Genomic DNA, 617 nt, shown 5'->3' on the forward strand with positions numbered 1-617 from the left:
GGGGGGGGGATATGTGGCAAACTCAGGACAATTAGCTACCAGGAGAGGGGTAGTAATTGGTCCCGGAAGGCTTAGCCCTAGAGGAATAAGGTTCAGCTGGGACAGGGGTTAGCAGGGAACTAATCAGATTCAGATGGCTCCAATTGCTGGAGACCTTTTTAAAACCTCCCTGGCAGGGAAGTAACGGGGGGAGGAAGAGAGAAGCAGAGTAGCTGCCAGCAAGTAGGGGCAGCTAAACTCTGAGACTCTCCTTGGAAGGCAGATTGCATTCTCCCCAGAAGGAGAGGAAACTATAACAAGGGGCTGGCTGAGAAGGGATCAGCCAGACCCTGTGAGATTGGGAAGGGTTTATTTTTTTCTTTTTTCTTTTGCCCAAGCCTGTGTTTCTGGGGCTAAAAGGGACTGAGCTAACAAACGGAGAGGTAGGTACTTTGCCACATCATATTTAGCAAACAATCAGACTAACCAAACCAGGAGTTCCCTATGCACTGCAATGCATGTTTCTTGCAACAACTTGCATTATTCCATTTAAAACAGCTATTGAGACTGAGGAATAAATTAGGTCAACAGTTTTTTGTCATGTCACTGGTTAAGTCTGTTGAGGGTCCTGTGGCTTA

The sequence above is a fragment of the Chelonoidis abingdonii genome, chromosome 17 (assembly GCF_003597395.2).
Source record: "Chelonoidis abingdonii isolate Lonesome George chromosome 17, CheloAbing_2.0, whole genome shotgun sequence".
Taxonomy (NCBI): Eukaryota; Metazoa; Chordata; order Testudines; family Testudinidae; genus Chelonoidis; species Chelonoidis abingdonii.